Raw genomic sequence first — 27,175 nt, forward strand, 5'->3', positions numbered from 1 at the left:
TGATGACACTTAAAAAAAAAGAATCAGGCTGGGCCCAGTAGCTCATGCCTGTAATCAGGAGGCTGAGATCTGAGGATCAAGGTTCAAAACCAGTCCAGGCACAAGATGATGAGACTCTTATCTCCAATTAACCTCTAGAAAATGGAAAGTAGGGCAGTGTCCTTGAGCTCTTCAGGACAATGCCCAGGCCCAGGGTTAGGGTGGTAGCCTTGAACTGAAGAGCTCAGGGACAGCACCCAGACTGAGTTCAAGCCCCATGACCCACAAAATAAATAAATAAATCATCACATGAACAACTGGGGGAAAATATTTCATTACCACAGCAGCTGCAGGACACTGATACACATACTTAGACACTTGGCATTTTTATTTGATGCTTTTTTCATATATTTTTATTGCAATTAATAGAAGGGTTACATTATATTCACCAGATAGAAGGTACATTACCTCACAAATATTGATACCCTTTCTCATGTCATGGTCCCCATTTTCCTCCCCCTTTCCCCTGATCATCTTGATTTCCCCCCTTCCCTATCCTATTTCAAATACCCAATTAGACACTTGGCATTTTTCCCCGTAGACTTTTAAGTTGAATAGCGTGGCTGCAGAGTTTACATATCTACTGCAGCCAAGACATTTGTGGTAGTTCAAATAATGCCTTCATCACAAAGAAGATTTTATCCTAATCCTGAGATCCTGTTAATATGCCATCTAATATAAAACAAGGGACTCTGCAGATGTGATTGGAGTTAAGGACTTTTGAAGGGAGAGATTTTTCCTAAATTATCTGAAGAAGCCCAATACTACCATAGGTCTCTGAAACTGGATAAAGAAAGCAAAAACTTGAGTCAGAAAGATGAGATTTAGTAATTCAACCAGTCATTGTCTTTGAAGATGAAAGATGACCAGAGTCAAGGAATATAGGCAGATTCCAGAAGCTGAGAAAGGGAGGAGACTAATATTCACCTAGAGGTCTGGCAGGAAGAGCAGCTCTTCTGTCGTCTTCATTTTAGTGCTGGCAGACCCAACTTGGACTCTACTTGACTTCTAGAAACTACAGGGTTATAATCTTTTGACATTTTTTCAGTTGTAGAGCTTGAACCCAGGGCCTCGGTACTGTCTCTGTGTCTCTTTGTGTTCAATTCCAACATTCTACCACTTCAGCTACTGTGTCACTTTCACTTTGTAAGTACTTAATTGGAGATCAGGGTCTCATGGGGATTTTTCTACCTGGACTCCAATAGAAATCCTTAGATCTCAGCCTCCTGAGTTTCTAGGATTAAAGATGTAAACTACCTGCACCCAGCAATTTTTTGATTTTCAAGTCACTAACCTGTAGGATATTTTCTGCAACAGTACTTTATTATTTTTCTTGTCTATGGTACAGAAGTTCTGTGTCTCCTTCTGAATGAGTTCTGGCTTTAGGAGAGAACAGTCCATTCTGCCTTGCAGATAGATCTCTCCTCTAATTTTCTGGTATTCACACCAGTTTATGACACCCCCTCTCTGTATAAATGAAATGTCATTCAAGAAGTGTGAAAACTAGAGGGTAATTTTCTCTTTTCTTAGTTGACAGGGGACCAACTATTAGTGACAAAGATGCTAAGAACAATAACTAGAAAATTATGATTTAAACAAATAGCTATGTTATGTCAAATTAATACTGTAGTAACTAACTGGCAGGGCAAAACTAAACTGTGAACTTAAATGTCACAAATATACTGATTTCCAGGCCTGCCTCCTGTACTGGCCACCTTTGGCTCTACAATGTATTTGCAACTCAATGTATTTGCATTTTACCCTTGTTCTGTTAAATAGAAGGATTCCAAATACTTCTAGAAAACCTATGGGAGAGTTCTATAGGGCCACTAAATGTTAGTTAAACTGGTAAAAAGAAAAAGCAGCTACAGAATAAAATAAATCCTAAGACATATCTATACCTCTGTCCAACCAAGAAAAAAAGTGCTTTAATGTTTAAAGATGCAAAGGATTTTGTATCCCTTTCAGAAAACATTAGATTAACTGCTTATCTTTGAAAAATGTGTTGCTTAGTCTTTAGGTTAGTACAAAGAAAAAATATAATCAAGGTAGGAGAAAATTTTAATTTCTCATACCAGAAAGTAGTAGAGTTACTTTTGGCATTACAAGAAGATCTTCCTTGCCATTGCTGTTTTAATTCCTATATTTCAATATCATTAGATGTTTGTAGTAGCACTATAATGAGAATACTTTGTGTCAAAAGAATATTATAGAAGCTGGGAGTTTGGCCTAGTGGTAGAGTGCTTGCCTAGCATGCATGAAGACCGGGGTTCGATTCCTCAGTACCACATACATAGAAAAAAGCCAGAAGTGGTGCTGAGGCTCAAGTGGTAGAGTACCAGCCTTGCGAAAGCCCAAGGACAGTGCTCAGGCCCTGAGCTGAAACCCAGGACTGGCAAATATATATATATATATATATATATATATATATATATATATATATATTAGGAAAAGGGAAGAATGAGGACAAAGAACCTGTTCTGTTTTCGAGGGCATCTGTACTTGATCTTCCTGTACACATTGATCACTGCCAGAACTGTGTGAGGACAGAAACACTTGAGTTTGGCAGCTGATGAACTGTCCCATTTGGACATTCCATGAGCCACAAAGAAGAAATGCCACAGAGAGAGATGGGCTTCCTTTGCCTGATCCTTTCCAGTGCCCTCTGCCTTTGTGCCTTAGCAAGTTGGAAGCCACGCAGTTTGAATGAAGTAATTCCCACATTCTCTACCCAAACTAATTCATACAGAAATCACTGAAAAACCATAATGCAGACCTAAAGTACATTAGGATATGTTGAAAAGTAAAAACATTATTCTATCATTGGCTAGATTTATGGTGTTAATACAAGTGCAGATGTCCTGCATTAGTGGTTTTTTTATACTTAAATACCTTTACTGCCTTGGTCATACATATTACTTCTTCTGATTCATATGTGTTTGATAAACCAGTTTAAATGAAAATACTGTACCTATTAGAACTGATTTTCCTTGCTCTATGGTTATTTAGCATTCTCTTTTCTAAATGTTACCATTCTTTCCCCCAAACAAAAACTTCACAAAAAACAGATCATGTATCTTTTACTTTCTGGTCCTTGTCTGCCCCTGGGACCAGAAGGCGAATCCTTCCAGGAAGGAGGAAGGATGAGCAGGAGCAGAGTAAATACAGAACCCACAAATTAGACAGAAAACTATCTTAAAAGATTAATAAAGCATTTTAATTTGTTACCCTCGCTATCACAGTTATTCCATAAGATATGAAATACAATTAGAGAGAGAAAAAAAGAGGTTTAGACACATAATGAACTAGACAGACATACAGACCACTGACTACAACATCCTGGCAAGCAAGAAAGACAGAAAAACTGACCTCATGTAAGTGAGGATCAGATACCATCTTACCAAAATAGAAAGAAAAAAATGACAGGTGTTCAATTCTTTGTATTCATTTCCACATGCTACATATTTAATTCAGACTCACTGAATACATTGACCCTCTTGTTTGCTATTTTCTGTGTTCTGTTGTTTTATTTGATAAAATACATCCCCACTTAGCAATTTTTATCTATACACTGGAGTTCATTTTTGTTGAAAAAGATTAAAAATGAATTCATAACATTGAATTTCCAAGACTAGACAGTTACAATGTACAAAAATCCCACTCAGAACGTGAGCTTTTAGTAATCCATGCACTATCATGCAGCTATCAAAGAAGAATAAAAATAAAAAGCACTAATATGTCCTGGAAAGGGCAGAAGGAGAGGCGCATGTGCTTTTAGACCGGTAAATGATAAATGTGTAACAGAGAAGCATGAACTAAAAGAGCTTTGACAAATGAGTTTTCTTAGAAATCAATGATGGGATGACAAGGGCAAGATTTATCAAAAACAGAAGTGCAGCTAATGGTTCAGCCTCTGTATTGCTAAAAATGAAAAGTTGATTCATTTGATTTCTTTAAATTCATGATTTAAAAACTCACCTCATGCTAACAACTTTTCAGTACCCGTGGCAATTTTTAATCATGTCTCAGCATCTAATCCATTTTGTTTATGAAATAGGGATGCCAATGGTGCAATGTTCCTCTCTTTTTTGTTTTTTGGCAGTACTACTGTTCAAATCCAGGCTCTGATGTTTGCTAGGTAGGTACCTGTACAGTGGAGCCATGTCTTTTAGGTTTCTGTGCAGATAAAAATCTCAGTATCACCCAGATTTTAATCCTACTATTATATGTTTCCTGTCCCATCTGGATGACAGGGTGCACTGTCACAGCCAGCTGCTTTCCTTGTCATGATCTCTCACTGACATTTCTTTTCTTGGACTGACGGGAACTGTGATCCCCTCGATCCCAGCTTCTGGCAAAACTAGATGACTATTGTAAACCACCTTGGTTAACATGGCTACAATGGACTTTTGTCTCAGGCTGCTGTCGAATCACAATCCTCCTTATCCTTTGAAAGTATCTAGGATTACAAGAACAAGTCATCACACCCAGCACCAGAATATATAATTTTCTTGCTCTTTTTTCAAAAGTTTTCTTTCCTTTTAAAAAAAATAAATTTGGGCCAGGAGTGTAGCCTAGTGACAGAGTGCTTGCCTAGCATTGCATGAAGCCCTGGGTTCAGTTCCTAGGTACCATATACTCAGAAAAAGCCAGAAGTGGAACTGTGGCTCAAGTGGCAGAGCAATAGCCTTGAGCACAAAGTATAAAAGGACAGTGTCCAGACCCTGAGTTCAAGCCTAAGGACTGGGAAAAAAAATAAAAATAAAAATAATAAATTTCTGTTTGGTTGGGTTTTTTTGTTTGTTTTTTCAGAATCTTTACTACAAGTTTTTTTTAACTTGTTTTAATGCAATTTAAAATACAAATCTTACTAGCTAATGTTTTCATCCACAAGCATATATAGAAGAAAAATTCGTTATTATAATCACAAAGGATTGAAACTACTGTGTAAAATAATTAAAAAGCAGCAAGAGAGTCGATTGTTTAAATAAAAATTATTAGGCAGTTGCCAATATCTTTGTACAGGTAGCCCATTAAATTATTATTAAGATGTAAATAAAATACAGTAACATTACCCTGTAAACACCATTCTCAATCAGTATGGAGAGCAATTATGTTTGATGACAAAACAAAAATAATAATGCAATTTGATAATAATAACAAACACTATTAGTAGTAAATACAGAAACTTCATGAGTAAAATTGAAATATGCTAATAAACATGTATCATGAGGTGGATAATGTAGAGAGTGGATAAAGAGATAGATAGATGTTAAATAGATGATAGAGAGCAATTATAAGAATAAGGAAAAATGTTTTTGTTTTTGTTGTTGTTTTGCCAGACCCAGGGCTTAAGCGCAGGTCCTCGGGCTTTCTCAAGGCTCTACTACTTATTTACTACAAGTTTTTAAAAAATACTTTATGAAAAGACTCCAGTTCTAGTTAGGCAACATCAAGTACACACGTTTAATTTTCTTTAGGGATACGTAAAGAGCTCTCATTTCTCTCTGTGTTTCCCCTTGACAAAGTTAATGATTTTACAGTTTTCCCAACCAATCATCAGCACAAACTACCTGCAGGTCTCACTGAAGTGTGGTCCCCATCCAGAGACAAAAGCTATGTGTAGGTGGGGGCATTGTTAGGCTTCCAGTGCTGCTGATCTCAGTAGCACAGAGAGGATACAGCTCATAAAAGGAAGGGCAAAAGAGAATAAAATGTTTAATAGCTTTTCTCTCTTGATGCTTTGTCTGAGAGAATCACTCTTGCACTTGACATTTGTTGCCATTTTGCCTTTTCATTTTGAAATGTGGAGCTAGGCTGTGTCTGTGTGTTGAAGGGAAGGAGAAGAGGTGACCTCAGAAATGTCAGAATTATTACTGATGGCATCCTTTAAACTTGCTTAGAAGGGTGAGAGTATTTTATCCATCTGCTTTGGTGCTGATGGCAGGCTAGGGACCCAAAACAATAATGAGATGTCATTTAAAACTTAGAGGAAGTTATTTCTTTGCAAGCAAGGCCATGTGGTGTATGGGGAGCAGATGTCCTAGGAAGAGGAATATTATCTCAGTACATCTGAATATAACTTTACCTCTGTCCATTTCTACTTGTGACCTGGGGCAGGGTCACAATCTGAGCCTTATCTTTCCCATCTATAAAATGAAATCATACCACTGGCCACAAGGGGTTGTTAAGAAGATTGCTGATCATTGTTCATTCAAAGTTCCAGTCTCTGTAGATGACAAAGGGTCTTTCTTCTATTACTTTTGGCTTATTTTAATATATCAGACAATTTATATACATGGAGGATCAAGAACGAGACTATTTTGAGAAATTCACCCGCCCCACATATCTCTCAGAGAGGGTGCTTAACTCACTTCCTGCTTAATACAAGCTAATATGCCTGTGGAAAAGTGTAAGTGGTCAATGGCACTTTTCCACATGTTTTTTTAGTATAGTTTGTAGTACAGTGGTCTAGGATGTGGTCTAGGAGACAAATTCCTCTATTGATAAGGCCTGAGTCCTAATGCTTCACTTGGGTGCTAAGTGATGACTGAAAATGCTTGTCCAAAATGACTCTCTTGTCTTACATGTGACCTACAACCAAAAGCTAGTAGCTTCCAGTGGTACACCTGACCTGAGACAGAAGTCTAGATACTTCCACCCACATTTGCTTTGCTCTGTGGGACCACTGATGCTTTCTGGAACCAGGTCAGAAATCGGATCTCATTTCTCATCAGGATGAAGGGGTTGGTGCTGAGCACTTACTTGACCCTGAAATGATTCAGGATATTGGGCTTGTTGTGTGTGACAGCTAGTATATTTATTAATCCTGCCTCTCCAGACAGCTATGTGTAGAATTCTTAGTCTTTTTCTAGACACAGCACAAATATGTGTGTTGATTAGTCATGATGTCTCCAGTTGGGACTGAGGAAAATTACTGAGACACAATAATCACATTGAAAGCATGTACCCTGAGAATTTCTCAAGGTTGAGCTTTATTTTGGTGAGGACATTGAACATTATTCAATAGGTGCCCTCTCTATGTACACACAGTATGATATCATGCCTGGGTCATTGCTTAAGTTGGGTTATGCCTCCATGAAGCCAACATACACCAAGAACCCAAATACAATGGCAATGATAATCTCTCTCAGTGACAAAGCAGGCTCCACATTCACTAATGATTTCAAAACTCACCAGGGATATATATTCCTGGATATTAGCATCACAATTATATTTCTGGGGCTACAGGTTTTGCTGTATGTCACTGGAAATTATTAAATTGCCAGACAGCTCTGGCAGTTTCAATACCACTGCCAATTGCCAACCTTAGGCAAACACACTGAAATACAAAAGCCAACATAACCCATTGCTTCAAATAGAAATTTCAGCACTTTGAAACTTACTTAAGATCATCTAAGCCACAAAAATCTACCTGGTTTCTCTACCCATGTGTCTGAGCCATTGATCTCCTGCCAAACTCATGTGTTTGTAGTCAAAGACAGCATCCCATAGAGAATTGAATGAAAAACTACAGAAGGATCCCATCTGCTCATCTATTGTCCATCCTCCTTGTCAAGGATACACATTTGGGCAATGATTACCGGGTGCTGCATAATATCATTACGCCAAATCAGTGTCTTCCCATTGACTCCAGGATTGCTGTATTAGCACAAGTGAGTCATGGTTCACACGAAACTGGTATCATCCCTCTGAACACATACTGGTCAGAACCAGTAAAATAAAAAAATAGAAGTCTATAAATTAACTGATTATGGTCATTTGAGCTGTATAGGATGGCCTCTCAAAGTTTTCTGATACTATGGAGACATCACATAACTTAAAGTTGGATGACATTTTTTTTGCTCACCCATCATCCAGAACTGTGCAGTAATAGCCATATTCTGAAAGCACAAGCCTGACATCCACATGGGAAAGCACATGTCCGACTTGGCCTTGTGGGATGTTGACTTAGATACGTATCTTTATAAACAGTCTAATTCTGTATCAGGAGTATCCATAGGCCTCCAGGTGGTGCATTTCTTTTTTTTTTCTTTTTTCTTTTTTGGCCAGGCCTGGAATTTGAACTCATGGCCTGAGCACTGTCCTTGTGCTTTCTCAAGGCTAGAGCTCTACCACTTGAGCCACAGCACCATTTTGGGCTTTTTATATGTATATGGTACCGAGGATTCGAACCCTGGTCTTCATGCCTGCTAGGCAACACTTTACCACTAGGCCAAACTCAGGGCCCCGAGATGGTGCATTTCTAATGGAATATTTTTTATGTATTTTTAGTCACAAAACCTTTGGTGCTGTTTTTGGAAATAAAATTTTACCCAGAATCTCTAATAATTTTCTATGCTGGTCACAACAATACATCACAGAATGGGTTGTGTAGAAATTTATTATGTCAATTTGGGAAGCTGGGAGGCCTGAGTTAGCAAGACTGGTTCTTCTTAATGACTGTGAATGAGCAACTGTTCCAGTCCTTTCTCCAAGCTCCTGACAGCTTGCCAGCAACCTTCAGTATTGTTTCACTTGTAAAAGTATCTTCCATGGTCCATTTTCATGTCTGCATACTGTTCTCTCATGTTTAATTAGCATCTACCCTAATGACCTTGTTTGAATTTGATATTGTCCAAAGAATAAGGTGCCTCAGCAGGACCTCAATATATATCAGGAGAGCTACATTTCAATCATAAAAGTTCTTTAAGACATAAGTGACGATACCACACATTGAGGTGGAAGGCAAGAATTCTTCCTGATTCATGTCTCTCTCTCTTTTACTCTCTCACCTTTTTCCTTTTTTTTGCCAGTCCTGAGCTTGGGCTCAGGGCCTGAGCACTGTCCTTAGACTTTCTCAAGGCTAGAGCTCTACCACTTGAGCCTCAGCACCACTTCCAGCTTTTTTCTGTGTATATGGTACAAAGGCATCAAACCCAGGTCTTTATGCATGGTAAGCAAGCACTCTACCACTAGTCCAAACTCCCAGCCTCTCTCTCACCTCTTTATCTCTGATGTTTCTCTGTAACACCCTGAGTTGCACAAAGCCCAGATTTATTTAAATCACTGCTCCAACAAGATTGATATACAAGTTACCTGTGGTCTAACAAAAGCAAGTATTTATATTTACCACTTTATTATTCCTTTTTTCTACTTCTTTAACATTAACTCAATCTTCAACTGTTCACTCTAGAAGAACACGGGAAAGCTGCCAGACCCCTAAGGAAGATTGTCAGGGAAATGCCTCTAAATATGGTCTTGATGGAGTCTAATCAATGACTCAGGAGGATGAACTGTTTTCCATCCAATCCTCACTGTCAACTCACAAAATACTAGTACCTTTCTGGTGGTAGACTAACTTTCCATTTGCCACAGTACAGATGAGCAAAACATCAATGCCATGCACAGGTCAGCCAAGAACAAATTCATTTATAGCTCTCTCTTTTCTTCTTGCTGTCAAGTCTGACACCTTGTCAAATCTCAGAGCCAGAAAGTCAACTCTGAATTCATTGCATTTTAATTTCTATAAATCCCCAAGTATTCAGTTGTGGACTAAACGAAGAATTCTTTGAGAGAATTCAGGGTCAGTAATGACCTTCAGTCATCTCCTCTGTCACAGTCCCATCCATGTCTGAATTGTTCTGTAAATACACGGGTTTCTATCATAAAATTACTGGAAAAACATCTCTACTCTGTGCTCCTGAGAGATCAATACTTCTATCAATGAGAATGATAGCTGAAAAGGAAGTTTCTACTGGAGTCTCAGAATATAATCAAAGCTACTTTTTCCAGACTCTTTGTTATCTTTTCTAAACATAGTAGCAGGTATACTGAGTGTTCCATAAATTATGCCCTAATGAGACATGTACACATTCAAAAAGAAGTACAATAAAAATCACCAGTCTTTTTGAAAAGACATAAGTCAAATGGACTACATTCAAAAATTAATTTCAAATTTGTGTAGGGTTGAATACTAGATTGTAGTATTGAGCATTTAGGAAATGCAAAGGCCCTGATGAAAATAGCACAGCAGAGACAGATTTGCCTTGTCCTTTCACCTACTACCTACTACCATATTTTGTCGGCTTTGTCAATGCTCCATCATTTCCACAAATCTGCTGGGATTTCCATTTCCCTTGTCTCCATACCACATACATAGAAAAATAAAGACAGAAATGGTGCTGAGGCTCAAGTGGTAGAGCTCTAGTCTTGATAAAGTCCAAGGACAGTGCTCAGGCCCTGATCTCAATCCCAGGACTGGCAAAAAAAAGAACAAGGAATAGAAGGAGAGAAAAGAAAATTCACTGATCCCTATCCATCCTAGCTCAAAAGAAATATAAAAAGAACAAATGACTTCCACTGATATAGCCCTGACACCCTGACTTCTCTCTCTCTGTAAGCCTGTGACCACATTTTAGAAAACAAACACCTTGATCATGAGAATAACCAATTTACACAGTAAATTTTATACCACAATTTACACCCTACAAGCAAGAATCATTGGCTGATGATGTCAGTTTCAAGAATTTAGAATTTATATAACTAAAGTAATAAATTACATAGTTTTCATAGCTGTCATTTTACTAGAAATCTGCAAAGATAGGTGAAAGTCTTCCCTGTAAGCCAAATTCTGAAGTGAAATGCATCCTATGGCCAGATTTTCATAAATGCATTGTGTGAAAATCTACATATAGTTGCAAATACATGCATAGTGAAATGCACAATGTCCAGCTGGGTCAGAATACATGTCTCTAAACATACTAAGAAATCAACAACTGAATCATTAAACTGACAGAAAGCCTTGTTCACGGTTCCCACATCATTCTGCAAAAAATGTATCAGATGAGACTAGACTGCATTACGAAGCTGGAGTGCCTGGAGTGTGAAAATTATCTCTAAAGGAAAAGGAAGAGACAAAATGTGTGGAAGCAGATGTTCTCACTAGAATAAAAGCCAAATTACCAACACTTGAGCTTTACAACAACTCTAAATAACCCTCCATGGTGCAGCGTAAGAACTTTAAACTTTAATGAAAGCAAAAACATGGTTTTATCATCTCAACTACTGGGCATTTTTTTTTCTTTTTGAGCTTCCTATTCACTCATTCTTAATCTATTCTCATTTTCCCCCTTATGACCTTTAATTCGCTTCTCTTACAAGCTAGGACTCTACTAGCAAAAGGAAACAGACCAAGGAGGCATTTATCTGAATAATTCAGGCAGAAACAATTTATATTTGAAGTAGCAAGAGAGTTCAGACAACAGAGAAATTTTGCTTGAAGTAACCTCAAATTTGGCTTTAGCTTTACAATAACGAAGACACCCACAGCTCAGTAATTTAGATTCATCCAGTGTACTAAATCCAAGCAGTGCTCTGGGACCCTGTTGTGATAATGCCAGCATTATCCTGTCCATGGATGCTTGCTTTTAACCAACTACTCAACTCTTGTGTTATGAAAAACTCAGTAGAGGAAAATTGCATACATACAACTTTTATAAACCTTGATAAGCTTTGCTTCAAAATTCTCTAGTGACTGTCAGCTATGACTGTCCTTATATAACATGAGTAGCTTTTCTATAATCTGCCAACAAAGTTTAGTAACTCATTCAACAGCTGGACAAATCCATCTCTTGAATTTGTATTCCAGCCTTTCCCATTGTTACAGTGAGGGCGGGGAGCAGGGAAGTGGAATGGAAACATTCGATCTTTTTCTCCTTGCCCCTGTTTTCTTCTGGCAAGTTTCTTTTGGTGGAGCACAAGGACAGGAAATAAATGGATGATATGAGAAACACAACCCCGGTCATGGAAACCAAGTAGGAAGGTGAAGTCCTTTGCATTTGGCCTATGTCCTCTTGTTATGAATGACTTGGGCTAAGAATGCTGCAGAAAAAAGATGGTCATTCTAAAGACAAAATGTAAGAAACTCTTACATAAAAGATTTAGAAGTGGAATATTACAGAAAGTAATTTTTGTCATTTAGTGGTATTGTTTCATTGGCAAATTAATATAAAAGGAATATCAGTGGTATCTAACCTGAGAAATAAAGTAAATGCAAGAGTTGTAAAAGAACAGAAAATTTTAAATAAGGCCATTTACACTTATTGTTTAGCTTTAGGAATGTAGTTAGAATGGCAACTCCTTTGTACAACAACTTAAAGACAAGAAAAATATTTTTTGAAAGTAAAACTTTTGCATGGGTGGATGGAGGGAAAGTGGGAGTAAAACATGGGAAGGGGTAACAATGTCCAAGAAGTAATGTACCCAGTGCCTGAAGAATGTAATTGTAACCCCTCTATACATCAGCCCAACAATAAAATAAAATTTAAAAAAAACTTTAGCATGTCCAAGATTATTTTTATACTGTTTAACTTGTCCTTTTAATACAGTAAAAAGCCATACTGAACATGAAGGGGCAGAAATCACACAGTTACTTGATGTTATCCAGTGATCCAATTAGTTGGCTTAACACAGCAGAGATAAAGATTCTTTCTTCAAAGCCCATCAATTAATTTTACCTAAGGAAGGCATCACTTAAAGCACCCTATATTCTCCCAGCGTGAATGGTCCTAGAATTTAGCAAGGGGACAAATCAAGAACTCAATTGTATTTTTTACAATAAATTGTGTCAAGAGAACACGATGGAGAACTAAAAGGAAAAAGAAGAGTTCTTCAGCAACTCCATACTTACATTTGGACATCACTGGCCCATTGCCTTTAAGTGTAGGAACTGTGAAAGATTTATGCACACACATTCCCCTCCAGGTCTCTCTGTTTTATGATGCAGATGAGACATCATGTAGCCCATGCAAGAATCTTCCCAGTGAGAACTTCAGGTTGAAGATTTTCCAACATGAAGAATCTTCTTCAGCTCACCTTCCTCTTCTTCACATTACCTACTTCTTTCTTCAAATTCAGTGACAGATGTCTGTATGTAGCTCAATCTGCATGTATTTAATATGCACATTAAAGTGGCCTATCTTCTAACAGACTTGATTTTATTATTTTATTGTCGTTCACTTTGGCTGTGAGATTGAGTGCTTCAAAATGAAGACTGTTCATTTGAAGGTCCTATGTTATATTTATACATTCTTTTTACAAGTGATGATTGCCTTCTAAACATCCAACACTAAAAGTCCACACCATTCTGGACTTCAAGGTTCACATACAGTCTCTCTATATTTTTATGTACATAAAACATTTATATAAAAATATAGATGTAGTCTCCTGCATACTAATTTCCTCACTCTAAAGATTCTCTGTACTCCTGTTCTGCCCTTTTGCCAGCCATAACCACTGTCACTTTACTATCTCCATAGCTTTGCTTTTCCAGAATGTCATAGAGTTAGTTATAGAAAATGCTAGCCTTTTTAGGACCGGCTACTCTCTCTTAGTAATATATAAGTTCTTCCGTGTCTTTTATGGCTATGATTAGTCTTTCTAAGTCGAGTAATATTCTACTATCTGGATAAACCAGTTTATTTATCCTTTTGTTTGTAGGAGGACATCTTCATCACTTTCAGTTTTTGCAGTTATAGATAAAACTGCCATAAACTTTCCTATTTAGTTGTATTTTGTGTGTGTGCATAGATATAAGTTTTAAACTCTTTTGCATAAATACCAAGAAGGGTGATTGCTGAATTATATAGTAATTTATTTAAGATTCCAAGAAATTGGCAAATTGTTCTCCATAGCTGTGCCATTTGGCATTCCCACAAGCAATGGGATTCCCTACTTATTACAAATATTTACCAAGTCAACAAAATTTTCTTTTGTCAATATGTTCTTTATTGCTTCTTTTTTTATTGTCTTTAAGTAATTTTTTAAAGGAGTTGCCATTTAACAAAGTAGTTTATTAATACAATATATCTTGATCAATATCACCCTTTCAACAATCTTGCCCATCTCTCCCTTACCCACCCCTTTTCTCACTCTTCTTGATTTTGTAGGATATTTGCAGAATTCTTAACTATATTCTCATCCTCTTCTCTTCTTCATTTGTCTAGCCATTTTCCCATGACCCCATCCAATTTCTTTCAAGTACAAGCTTTCTGGTGTTTATTTTGTGGAACATTGACTATTTTTATTGCCCTCTCTTGGATATATACAGATATCTTGTTTCATTTGAAACATAAGGAGCATCTTTAAATTTACTTATTCCTATATGTATATATTATCTGCATATATTTATCTGGCTCCTGTATTTGGTCCAGTTTTAAATATGCTGTTCATTTTCTTTATTTTTGACAGTTCCACATTTTATTTACACCTTTATTTACTACCTTTAATCTCAAAATCATATATCCATACACTTAATTCCTTTATTTGTGGATTTAAACATAAATGCATGGTTTATTAAACAAAGACTGTAAACAAATATTTGTCATGTCTGTTATATGTAACACACAGGAACAGCTTTTAACAGAAATTCATCAACCCCCAAATATCTTTTTATTATAAATACAGGTATCAAAATAATCTTGAACATATTTTTGATACTATGCTAGTATTAGCACCTGCACCATTTCAAAAATTAACACAATTTGTGACAATATTCACTGTACCTGCTACTTTAACCAGTTTCATCTGCAGCTTTTTCACTAAGACGGATAAAGCATGCCACTTCGGTTTTTCCTTCTGGAGGTTTGATGTGTCAGAAGCACACTCATTTTCCACTGCCATCTGACTCTTGACATGCTTTCACCTTGAAAACCTGAGTTCTAATCCGAGTACTCCAGGTTCATGTTTAAATGACAGTGCCTTAACAAGAGAAATAAAAATTCTGCTTCACTTTTCCTCCTGTTACCTGAAGACATAATGGGTGTACATTAAATATATTCTTACAAGTGTCCATGTCATGTTTACCAGCTGGTATTCTCTTATTTAAGGTGTAGGTATTTTTCATTGTGATATTTAATCAAAACATTAATATGAGTAGAAGGTTGTTGATTTAAGACAAATTTAAGATTCACTAAAATTACTTGTATGTTTGTCCTTCAGGTGGTTGTGGAAGCTTCATATGTTCCTTGGACATCATTAGACATCTTAGCTCTTGAAGTACAACTTTGATGCTATATGAATTTTTCCATTTTGCTAACACTGGTGTGCTCTGTGCATCCACCATTCCACTGGAATTTTTTATTCCATTCATATTAATTTTGTTACAAATCTAACTGATGGAGGAGCCTCTGGATATTTAGGTCCACATTCTATCTTTAGGCTATATATTCTCTTTTCATAAATTGTCTGTAGAGACCACCATCGTCTCCTTCAGCCCAACCGCTGTTCATTTTCTTACAGCTGAGTTTAAGGAATCCCTTGCATTGTTGAGTGTGAGTCTTATAAGCTACATCTTCATCTCCTACATCATGTCTTATCTTCATTTTCTTTTGAAATTATTTTTGATAGAACAGAACATTTTAATTTTAATGAAATCCACCTTATCAGCTATTTCTTTATGGGTTATGTCCTTAATGTCTTTAAAAAGACATTTCTATATGTGAACTCATCTAGAATTTTTCCTGCATATTATCCTCAAGGAATTTTACAGCTTCTTGTTTTACCTTTAGGTATAAAATGCATTGTGAGGTAACTTTTGTAAAAGTTTACTTTTTGTATATAGTAGTAAAGTTGTTTCAAGACCATTTGTTGATAAAACTCCTTGCTCCAATGATCTAACTATTCTTTTGCCAATACTGCATTGCTCATGCTTTATTACTATGTCTTTAAGTCAGAGAGTAAGCATCCTTCACCTTTGCTCGTCTTCCTAAGATGGATGCTATTCCAAAGGCTTTTATCTCTTCATATAATTATGCTTTAGATTCAGTTGGTCAATATACACAAAATGACTTGCTAAAATTTATATTGAAATTTCATTGCATCTGTAAATCAAATAGGGGAAAACTTCCTATCTAGACAATACTAAATTATGAATGTGAATATGAATTTTCTCTCCATTTATTTTTAGTTATTGAATTTCTTTCATCTGGCCTTTATAGAATTCTTCAGAAAAAAAACTTGCATGTATTTTGTTTGTTTTATATTGAAGTGTTTTGATTTCAAGGATCTTAATGTAAATGCATTGATTTCAAATGTCACTTTGTTCACTGCTTTTATGCAGGCAGGGATAGTTTATATGGGACAGAAAATTTTTATCATATCTTTCAGCTTTTATACATAGATTATCATTTAATCTTTGAACAGTTTTGCTGTTAGTCTGTTATTGCTTTGAGTTAGGGTTTTACTACATAGCCCAGGCTGGCCTTGAACTCATCACAGTTCTACTGTTGCGTCCTGATTGCTGGAATTACAAGGATATACCACCATGCCTATCTTACGAAGAAATCTTATTTCTCCCACTCGAATCATTATTCCATCCATTTCCTTTTACTTGTTTTGCTTCATTACCTAAGAATTACAGCACCATATTAGAAGTGATTGAAAAGAACATCCTTGAGTCTATTCTTGATATAACAGAAAAGTTTCTGAGGTTGGCTGAGGGTTTTTTTATGAATTGTATTGTATTTTTGTATACTATGAGCTTTATTCTTTTTTTGCCAGTCCTGGGGCTTGAACTCGGGACCTGGACACTGTCCTTGGGCTTTCTCAAGACTAGTACTCTATCACTTGAGCCACAGCACCATTTCTGGCTTTTTCTGTATATGTAGTATAGAGGAATCAAACCCAGGGCTTTGTGCATACTAGGCAAGCACTCTACCACTAGGCTATACTCCTGGCCAGTGAGCTTTATTCTTTAGCCTGCTATGCAATGGATTATACTCATCAACATTAGACCAGTGAATCAGCCTTTCATAGCTAGGATAAATCCCACTTGCTCATGGTTGAATTTAATTTCTTCCTATGTAGTTGCAGGTTTACACATCTATGTTCAAAAGAAATTCATTTGTCATTTTCTTGAGATGAATATCTTGGTCTGGTTTTGCTATTACTCTAATTCAGACTTCTTACAATGAGTTAAGACTACTCTTTTTGCGTCTATATTTTTAAGGAACTTTAAAATTTTTATATAATTAATTTTCCTTTTAAAAATTGGCCCATTGGTAGAGTACTTGCCTAGCATGCATGAAGATCTGGGTTCTATTCCTCAGTAGCACGTACATAAAAAAGGTGGAGGTGGTGCTGTGGCTCAAGTACCAGAGCTCTAGCCTAGAGAAATCTCAAAGGTCCTGACTTCAAGCCCCAAGACTGGCAAAAAAATAATTGGCATAATTCACCAGTGAGTCCGTTTGAACATGGCACTTTCTATTTTGGATAGCTAATAATCATGATTCAATTTCTTTAACAACTATAAAACAATTCAAACTATCTAATTCTCTCTGTCTCTGTCTCTCTCTCTGTGTCTGTGTCTCTGTCTCTGTCTCTCTCTCTCTCTCTCTCTCTCTCTCTCTCTCTCTCTCTCTCTCTCTCTCTCTCTCTCTCTCTCTCTCTCTCTCTCCTCCCCCCCCCCCTCTCTCCCCCTCTCTCTCTTTCTCTGCCAGTCCTGGGGCTTGAACTTAGGGCCTAGGCACTAGTGCCACTTCCAGTTTTTTCCTATGTATATGGTACCGAAGAATCAAACTCCGAGCTTAGTGCATGCTGTGCAAGCTCTCTACCACTAAGCCAGGCCTGGCCCCCTAATTCTTCTTTTGTGAGTTTTTGTTGAATATATCTTTCTAAGAATTTATCCATTTTATTTAGCCTGCTCAATTTCTTGGCATAACATTAATATTGTCTATTTATTGCCCTTAGATATATAATAATGTCTCGTCTTTCTTTTTCAATGTAAATAATTTGAGTTTTCTTTCTTTTTGTCTCTACAACCTTACTATAGGTGCATGCGTTTTATTTGTTTTGTTTTTATTTCTACTACTGCTTCTTGGGAATTTTTTTATTGATTTCCTGCTCAAATTTCATTCATTTCTTCACTAAATTTTATTTCATTTACTTTCCTTATTTTGAATTTAATTTCCATTTTTTTTCTAGTTTGTAAGGTATAGCTTAGGTCATTTATTTTGTATCTTTCTTTTCTAGTATACATGTTAAATGCTCAAACTTTCCTTCTATGTAGTGTTTCCTCTTTGCCTCAGAAACTTTTGATAAGTCATGTTTTCCTTTTTATCTAACTCAAGATATTTTAAATTTTCTCTTGATATTTCTTCTTTGATTTTCCAGCTACCTTTTGGATTGCTTTCAAGTTTAGTTCCATTGAAAGTAGATACTTGGATTTCTAAGGTGTTATTTATGACCCAGAATGTTTTCTGCTTTTGTGAATGCTATATTTGATCTCCAGGGGAGTATGTTTTGCTGTTGCTTAAGTCAGTTAATACCTATTACATCCATTTGCTGATGATGCTCTTGAATTCAACTGTGAGCTTACTGACTTTAGTCCAGCTGAATCTCTCCCTTTCTGACCAGTGATACTGATACTCCCGATGTAATTATGGACTCAAATAATTCTCCTTGAAATGTTGACTTGTTTTAATGCTCAGATTTATAGACCTATACACATGAAGGGGTACTATTTCTTTTGAAAGACTAACCCTTTTATGAATATATAATGCTCCACTTTATTGTTAATAATTTTCCTTGCTTTGAAGTCTCTGTGTGAAATTACTAGGGCTATTTCCTATTTACATTAGATTTAACAAAAAACATGTTTCTGCTTCCCTTTCATTTTAATGTATATTATTTTAATGAAAGTTTCTCATAGATAACATAATAGCTGGTCTTGTTCAGGGATTTATTCCAAGAATCTTTTTTCTAATGAGTATATTTAGACCCCTACAACGAAAGTGATTATTGAAATATTCAGATTAATAGCTACCATTATTTTTACTTTGTCCTATTGCTTCCGTGATTGTTTATGGTTTTTGTCTGCTTTTTCTGCCTTTTGTCATTTTAGTTAAGCATTGTCTGGTTCTTTCTTTCCTCAATATATCAATTATACATCCTTTTTGTAGAAACAAATTTTGTAAAAGCATTTAAAACAAATGTGACCATATTTTAAAATGAACTAATAGTATTCCACATCCTGGATAGTATAAGCACCTGATAATAACAAAACCACCCTGATTCATCTACTCCATTCTTTAGTACCATTAATTTTACCTGAAGAAACATGCACGTGCATGTGTGTCATTACTATTATGAATGAATTTTGCCTTTTACATCAAGTGTGCTATTCAGACCACAATTTCTTTTCAATCGATTTTGCTTAACAGCATTCAGGATGCAAGTGAAAACTTGCTATTCAGACCAGTTTTACCCTTTACTCAATGTATGTTGTTTTCTAAGTTATTGAAAGGTAATTTCTTGCTCATGGTCAAAGTGCCTCATTTCCCTTTGATCCTTATTATCAGAGAACAAAAGAGCACCCATGTATGAAATGCATTCAAACATAAACAATTACCTTTCCAGACTCATTAGCTAAGGTTTCTTCTTCCTGTCTGCTTGGAGTGCTACAGGTGTTTCTCTTAGGGCATGGTCATACTGGCACACTTACTGTCAGTGTCTCCCTGACAAGAGTAACAGGATTTAAGGGCCTCTCCCTAGATTGTTTACTCAGAAGCAGCATGGCACTCCTTCCTTGGGCTACTCCATCAACCAATAATGTCTTTTCCCAACCACTAGCTAATGGTTCATTTCCCAAATTTTATCCCTTTGTAATTGTTAGATGACTATGTGCTTTTCATGCCTTCCCCTTGGAAAGCTTCTGAATGTCTTTGGCTTTCATTTGTCATACAAGCGAGCTATATGAGAATAGCCAGAAGAGAGCAACACTGGACCTCTGTGAGACCAGTGGGAAGGGGAGAGGGCAGCAGGTGGCCACAGATGCTACCAGAGAGGTTTCACTATTCACTGAATATCCACAGCTGTCTTTTTAGCAGAGTCAAAATTCCTTCCTTAACACTAACTCCTATGGCAATTTTGCTGTTTCTAGGATGTAGGTGAGATTCTTCTAGAGCTATGGATAGGCTTTCAGCCTTAAGAATGTGATTTTTCTCTCCTTGTCTTCATTATGCTTTTTCTCTCTACTGTCTTTACACAATAAAAGCTAATTGAAGGAAACTGGGGAGAAGGGATGTTAGGATGCCACTGAAAACTACTTGACAGCCCACCAGAAAGTAGAACCAAATTTAATTTCCTGTCTACAGGATTCAAACTGGTCACAATAACAAAAATAACAAAAGAAAAATCTAGGGCCAATGAGCATACACATGACAGGTTATAATAGATTCTTGAGGCTACTTTTATTCATGTTAACATGGGATACTTTGATACATCATGGCTGCATAAAGACATCTCTACATATATGTGAGGAGGAAAGAACATTCCGAATTAAGAAAATAACAATAGACAAAAACAAAAAGCAAAGGAAGCCGCAGGGTGCTGTAGATAACATTCTTTTCATCAGAGTCTAACACAGGAAAGTTAACATTTCAAAGGATATCTGGGAATTTCTCTATGAAACTGCTTCTATCCCAGTTGCCAAATAATGTACTAAATTGGGAGAGAGAAGGCAGACATTTCTTAAACTGTCATCATAATAGGTGATGTCAGAAAAAAATAGTTCTATATCTAATGAGGTATGGATGAGATTTACCATGACACTTTCCAGGCAGTAATTATCAGTTTCCTCATGCAGTCTTCTAATCAGATGTTTGAAATTTGTAGATCCATATACTTCCAGCTAAATTAAACAAAAGCAAATTTCTCATTCGGATTCAAGTAATAATACTTCAAATATGAAGACAAGGAAATCTTAAATATAAAGGTTAGAAAGTAAAAGCTATTCTGTGTCAAAATCCCAATTGTTTAATATGACAAAAAAACCTATTTGGATAAGTATCTATTTGCATGGATTTATGTACATAGTCTTCTGTTAGCTTCTTATAAATAAAGACTAATAATAAAGCCACTCCAATCAGGAGTCTGTCATTAATTTGGAAAGGTCAGATACATAGGCATGAGAGTTCAGAAATGGCAGTGAGACTTGTTGGGTGTTTATAACTAGTCCTGTGGGAGAGTTTTGAAGATTACCCTTTAAAAAACAAGAGTGGAGGTAGTTTTCATTCTATAGGCTTTGCTTCATCTTAACAATGACAATATACAAAGTTGGTTTAATAAGGAGAAAATATATTGCAATCTTTCCATGTTTCTATGGGTGAGTATTCAGTTCTGCATATGAATAATATTGTGGCTCTCAATGCTGTTTGAGGCACCTACAAAGAAGTCCATTCCTAGGCTAACTCATTTACCTCACCTCCCATCATACATTTGTGGCCTATGTTGAGGATGCCTCATACATATGGTAAAGGGAGAAGAGGGTTAATGGCTCAGAGGTCCTGGCAGACTCCAGAAAACTTGATACTGTTCTTTCAGACATCAGCTGTTCTACCGTAACATCACTGACAAGATGCAATTCTCCTTCCATGTTGTTAAGAGAAACTAGAAATTTGAACTTCTATGTAAAAGTCATCCAAGGGCCGGGAGTTTGGCCTAGTGGTACAGTGCTTGCCTAGCATTCACGAAGACCCGGGTTCGATTCCTCGGTACCACATACGTAGCAGAGAGCCAGAAGTGGTGCTGTGGCTCAAGTGGTAGAGCCCTAGCCTTGAGAAAAAAATCCAGGGACAGTGCTCAGGCCCTGAGCCCAAGCCCACGACTGGAAAAAAAAAAAGTCATCCAAAAATATACTTTCAACATAATGCTTTAAACATTTGATTGCAATTGAATAAGGATTTATATTTATTATTAAGATATCCACCATCTTAGTATGTGAAGGAACTAAATGATTTATCATGGGCTGTAGAACACCAATCTGTGACATTTACTCTGGCAAAACAGGATGACCTGGAGAAGTCAGAGAAAGCTCATTTTTCTGATTTGGTGGAATTACTCTTTTGGACTTTCATACATATGGGTACCATAACTGTGTAGACAAAAGGTCATGAAAACTAAGAAGGTCAAAAAGCAGGTTCACGACTAGATCCCGGAAGGGTCTATGATTAAGAGACCAGAACAATTAGAGGGGATGGATGTCAGAGCCACAGAAGAGCTACACTTCCTAGCTGGAGGAGACTGAAAATAAAGGGTTGTAACTTAGCACTTTGAAAAGCAAGTAGAGGGATGCTGGTGGATGCAGATTCTTGAACAATCTTGGTTAATTGCCTTTTGAGTATCTGTGGCTACATTTTGATAAGTTATGTCTCCTAGAATACATGTAATAAAATAGTGCTACCAGGAAAAATCCAAAAAAACTCATTAAATAGGTCAACCAAATTGTATCAAGACTCAATAATGGCACTTTTTCAAACCCCATTGCCACTTCAGCCATTCACAATTATCTACTACAAATCTAATCTAGAAAATCTGGTTTCAGAGGAAAAAATGCTGAAGTTTTGATTATTTTGATAGTGATCCTGATGTCACATTCTCTAGTAGGCAAAAGAGAATATCAGAACTGAGCTGAATGTCAATTATGCATACGAATTTCCATTTGTGCACAAATATCTGACTAAATTCATGTAATGCAGCTGGGGCCACTTTCATCTTTAATGAAAAGAAAATATCACTCAAAGGACATGAAAACAAGGGACTGAAAATTCAATATGTTTTAGGCCTTGGGTATTTTTTTTCTTTTTGTTTTTCTGATACAAAACCTAAAAGTTTTCACATTACTGTTTTTCTTGTTTGCTTTGTTAAGTGTTGTTCAAATTGTTTATTAGGCTTCTTTATGAAAAAGGACAGAAGAACATATTACAAAATTTGAAATTTCTTCCTGGCCTTTGATAGTGTATGAGTTATTTTCTCTCCAAGCCACAGCTACTATTCATATTTTGGATAAACTTTCAGAAATATTGTGGATGTATAACATCAAAGAAAGTGAACTCAGCATCATATTAGAGAAAAATCTAAATAACAGCTGTTTTAGACAGCCATAATAGGCAAGTGATGATTAAATATGAAGGTATTTTGGCTTTGTTTGTTTCCTCATCATTTTTTGGATAGAGTTTTTCAACCTAAAGTCAGATCACATATGAACTTAATGTGGCTGCTAGAGGGAAATCTATTACAAGAGTCTAGAAGAAATAAGAAGCATAAAAGCTATTGATTCCCAGTGATCAGCTTCCTCTGAAGAGATAGACTAATTGTTTACCCCTATCTGAGTCAGTACATTTTAAGCTGGATAATTCTTAAACCCAGGAAAATAGTAGGTAACAAATAAGAAAGATTGGCAACCCATTATATATCATCATATAATAGTACATATACTGAGTCATATATTTTACACTTGATTGCCTTGGAAAAAGTGTAATAGTCTCAGGGCCTAGTGGTAGAGTGCTTCCCTAAGATGCACAAAGCCCTGGGTTCCATTTCTCGGGTACAACATACAGAAAAACCCGGAAGTGGTACTGTGGCTCAAGTGGTTGAGCGCTAGCCTCAAAGAAACCTCAAGGACAAAAAAAAAAAAAAAAAAGAAAGAAATTTGGAAATGAGACATAATTTACCTAGATTAGCAGATTTTGGAGACGGATTGTAAAATCATAATGATTCCAGTAAATTAATCTTTTTAATTCATTCTAGTAATAAATATGGTATTTGCTGCTAAAAAAAATAAAAAGAAACCTCAAGGACAGTGCCCAGGCTTTGAGTTCAAGCCCCAAGACTATTAAAAAACTAAATTAATAATAATAATAATAATAATAGGCCAAGAGCACTAACCTTGAGAAAGCTGAAGGACAGTGTCCAGGCCCTAAGATCAAGCACCAAGGACTTGAAATAATAATAATAATATAATAGTGATCATAATAGTAATAATAATAATAGACACTGTTTTACCTCTTATACTCATAATAACATGTGTTTCCTATACTCCTTGGATTTAAAGAATCACCTGAGATCTTCCTATAGATGTAGAAATCTCAGACCACACCTCCTGCCTACTGAATAGGAATTTGGAATGTAACATTGTTTCAGGCCCTAGGGTGAAATAGTCCAATGTGTTAAATTGTGCACATGCTCCTCCTTCTAGTTCCCAAGTGAGTTACAGCACAGCTGGATGGTATATTAGGAACCCTCTCCCAGCTATTAGGACCTCACAGCCATTTGATGTCCTAAGCAGAAAACCATAGGTAAGTCAAGGACTAGCATGAGCACTGAGTGCAAGCCCAACAAAAGAGAAGGATTCAGTGAGGGGCTGTGGGAGCATGGCCTAGTGGTAGAGTGCTTTCCTAGCATGCACAAAGCCCTGGGTTTGATTCCTCAGTAGCACATACACAGAAAAAGCCAGAAGTGGTGCTGTGGCTCAAGTGGTAGAATGTTAGCCTTAAGAAAGCCCAAGGATATTGGACTTTCCTAGCAGAGATTTACAATAGAACAAAATCTAGATACATAAGGCCATATAATATGATGCTAAAATGTAAGGACCTCCAGGATATAGAAACAAAAGCCATATAATGCGTGATTGTTGTCCTTAATGTACTATGTTATCTCTCATCTCTTTTGCTGTTCCTTGGTTATCTCATATTGTTACAATATTTCACCTTGTTATCTGATTTATTTTGTATATGCTTAATTGGTTATTTGAAATAGGATGGGGAAGGGGGGAAATCAAGATAAATGGGGGGTGGAGGGAAGGGAAATGGGGACCATGACATGAGAAAGGGTATCAATATTTATGAAGTAATGTACCTTCTATCTGGTGAATATAATGTAATCCTTCTATTAATTACAATAAAAATATATGGAAAAAAAGAAAATATTGATATTGGGGAAAAAAAGAAAGCCCAAGGATAGTGCCCAGGCTCTAAGTTCAAGCTCCAGGACCGGCAAATAAAATTAAATAAAGCTCCCATTCTGCTCTTTTCTTCCCCATTTCGTAAGTGCACTGGGAAGCTTGTCTTCTGTTGGAGGCTTGATGACTTTTTTTTTTTGGTGCTCAGGCTTTGGTGTTGTTTCCAGTGTCATTTCCCATCCACATGTCCCAATGTGGTTCCCTCAGTGGTGTCACCAGATCCTATTTGTAACCTACTGAGAGGACAGGGATGTGCCCTTACCCAGTCCCTTATTAGTGGTCTGTCTTTGTCTCTCACCCTTGCCTCTCTCCCTTGGTCTTTCATGAAAAATGGCTGACTGTAGCTCTGGAAGTGTAGCTCTGAGAATCAGAAAATGATTTCAGTTCTGGGAAAGTAAAACCTGTCCATTATTTTTTCTTTAAAGTCCTAGCCCTATGGAAGTCCAAGGTCAGAGTGCCTTCAGGGGCAGGCTCTGGTGAGGGCCCTCTTTCAGGTGCATGGATGGCTGCCTTCTTCCCATGTTCTTTTTCATATGGCAGTAAAAAGAAAAAGGATAAACTCTTGTTTCTTCTTCTCTTTCTCCTCGCTCTCCCTCTCCTCTTAGGCCCCTGAGTAGTTGAGATTACAGACATATGACACTGTGCCTAATCTCTCCTATCTCTTGGGGCTTAAACTCAGTGCCTGGGCACTGTCCTTGAGCTTTCTCAAGGCTAGTATTCTACCACTTGAGCCACAACACCACTTCTGGCTTTATTCCATGTATATGGCACCAAGGAATCAAAACCAGGGCTTCCTACATGCTAGGCAAGCAATCTACTCTTAGGCCACACTTCTGGCCTCTTCTCTCTTTTTATAAAGGCACTAATTCTGTCATGATGAACCCTCCCTCATGACCTAAGTGACTTTCAAGGTTTTTTTTTTCCACACTAAATGTGTCACAAGCCTGGACTATCCTGGAGAGTTCTGGGAAATCAGTAGAACGTTCACGAAATAACTATGCTGATGATGACAAAGGGTGAAGTAGTTTGGATCTGCAGTGTTCTCCAAATATCCTTGTGTTTAAACCTGGAACTCTCAGCTCCAGCTTGAGAGGTGATGAACCCTAGTGAAAGGAAATGAGATTCCTTGGGTGGGTGTCATTGAAGGGTCAATTAGAAGCCAGCCCCTTTGTTTCTCTCTTATTACTTCCCTGGCTGCCATAAATGAGAAATTTCTTCCTGTACATGCTACTACAATGTGGTACCGTCCAACCCTGTAATAGCCCCCAAAGCTACAAAGACAACTGGTAATAGAGAAAACCTCTAAAACCATAAGCTAAAGTAAGTCTTCCCTTCTTAAAAGTTTCTTATCTCCAGTAAAATAGACATTCTTTGTTTCGTCATTTCTTAAGTTCAAGAATTGTTTCCACGTGTGTGCCAAAACCACACTGAAATGCAGAGATAGGTTAAACGTTCATAGTGGATAGATCTATGAAAGTGTGGCATAACCTAATCCTTAAAGTTTAGCAGGGGCATAATGTCAATACTGTGTGAATTTGGTTGGATAAAAAGGCCATTCGACTTGACAAAATGTAGGTTGTTAACCTTTAAGAGAGCAATCTCAGCAGAAAAGTAGGGCCAAAAGCCAAACTGCAGTGAATTAAGGAAGAAAGGAAAATCAGGGGAAAGGGAGCCAGCTAACATTTATTTCAAATATTTGTGGGTAAAAGGAAGAAGCTGTAAGACATAACTGAAGCAAGTGACATTTTTGTAACATGGGACAACTAAATGTTTCTGAAGGCAATAGAAAGGGAGTTGTAAATGAAAAAATACTCAAAAGAGCAAAAGAAAGTTCCTTGATGATCAAGACCACTGGCAAGCAATAGAGAGAAATTACCTGTGAAGCCTAGGGTCTTCTCTGACATTTCATGAAAAGACAAAGAAATAAACATGGACATAAAACATAGCTAGATGTGTGTGTGCAGAGTGGGTCAATTTTGTCATCTTTCACTCAACAAAGTGATAGGCAAGAACAAGAAATATTTTGAAGTAGGGTTGGGGCTTATACAGAACTAAGGATTTTCATTGCAGGAGAAGTACAATGAAATTGTCTTTCATGTTTTCTCATCATTTGAAGACATGGGAAGCTATGAATGAGTAAGATAAACTCATTTGGAAAGATGAAGTGAAAGGAATTTAACAATCATGAGGCTTGTAAAAATCTCTGAAGACCATGAACTAGGGCTGAAGACAGAGTTCCCCACACATTAGGATGACACTGATGTTACATGCCAATAGTGAAGCAATGAGGAGTTTCAGAATAGAGATGAAGGTCAAAGAAGCAGCAAAAAAAATGGTGAA

General features: G+C 36.9%; 1 protein-coding gene and 1 pseudogene across 1 annotated transcript in view; one reads left to right on the forward strand and one right to left on the reverse strand.

The window, feature by feature from the left end:
• Nkain3 (sodium/potassium transporting ATPase interacting 3) overlaps positions 1–27,175 on the forward strand; it is a 518,782-nt gene that overhangs the window by 437,695 nt on the left and 53,912 nt on the right. The gene's annotated exons all lie outside the window — the stretch shown is intronic.
• Positions 15,017–21,472, reverse strand: LOC150058795 (ubiquitin-conjugating enzyme E2 variant 2 pseudogene; annotated as a pseudogene).

This window comes from Megascapheus bottae, chromosome 9 (assembly GCF_031878675.1).
Source record: "Megascapheus bottae isolate mThoBot1 chromosome 9, mThoBot2.hap1, whole genome shotgun sequence".
Classification (NCBI taxonomy): Eukaryota; Metazoa; Chordata; class Mammalia; order Rodentia; family Geomyidae; genus Megascapheus; species Megascapheus bottae.